Genomic DNA, 894 nt, shown 5'->3' with positions numbered 1-894 from the left:
TATTTCATCACAAACCTTGCCCAATTGCTACGACCTATGATCAACTCCTCACCTGTACTCACTAACTTCCAAGCATGCTCTAAAATGGAATCAGACTGCTGTGCCTCTCGCACTGCATCCACTGTAATACGTTTCTTACCACCATTAATATCAACCTTACTATGCAACTACTTACACCCAGGAACTTTAAGCCTACATAATGTTTTTTTTTTCTCAGCTAACTTCTGAGCCCTAGTCTGTACCACCTGTACAACATCAACACTATCATCCTGACTGGAATCAATGGGGGGTTCACAACCACTCCCACTAACTGAAGGCTCTTTTATCTCAACACCTTGAGAACAACCTTCATCAGTATGGGGCACACTAGCCTGACTACTAGTCGATGTACAACCTTCATTACCTGAGGGACGACTAGTCTCAATACCCGAAGGACAACAACCTTTACCACCAGGGGGCATACTAGTCCCATCACCCAAAGGAGTACGATTTTCACCACCTAAGGGAAACTAACCTCACTATGCCCTACCTCATGAGCTAAACCTAGCTTCCAACCAAGATCAGGATCCTTGGCCCCCTAGCTCCACTAATATATATATATAGTCTAGCTACTGGGGATTTCCGACATGTACCATCCATCATCACACATGTACGACTCTCCCCAGTCAATTGACTATCCTCTACCAACTCTCTAAGTACTACAACCGAGCTACACCCACTATCACGAAAAACCTCTACCTCAGTACTACCAATACGGCCTTGAACAACAGGCATACCACTCACCATACTATTACCTATTGCAACACTGGCAACACTAATAATTGGCAGCTCATGGCCACATTTACGCAACTCTATCTCATCCCTGTAAACATGGATGCCTACATGCATCTGTGA

This window comes from Saccoglossus kowalevskii, chromosome 18 (assembly GCF_978046115.1).
Source record: "Saccoglossus kowalevskii chromosome 18, keSacKowa6.1, whole genome shotgun sequence".
NCBI classification, from domain to species: Eukaryota; Metazoa; Hemichordata; class Enteropneusta; family Harrimaniidae; genus Saccoglossus; species Saccoglossus kowalevskii.
Note: the sequence above shows the minus strand (reverse complement) of the source record.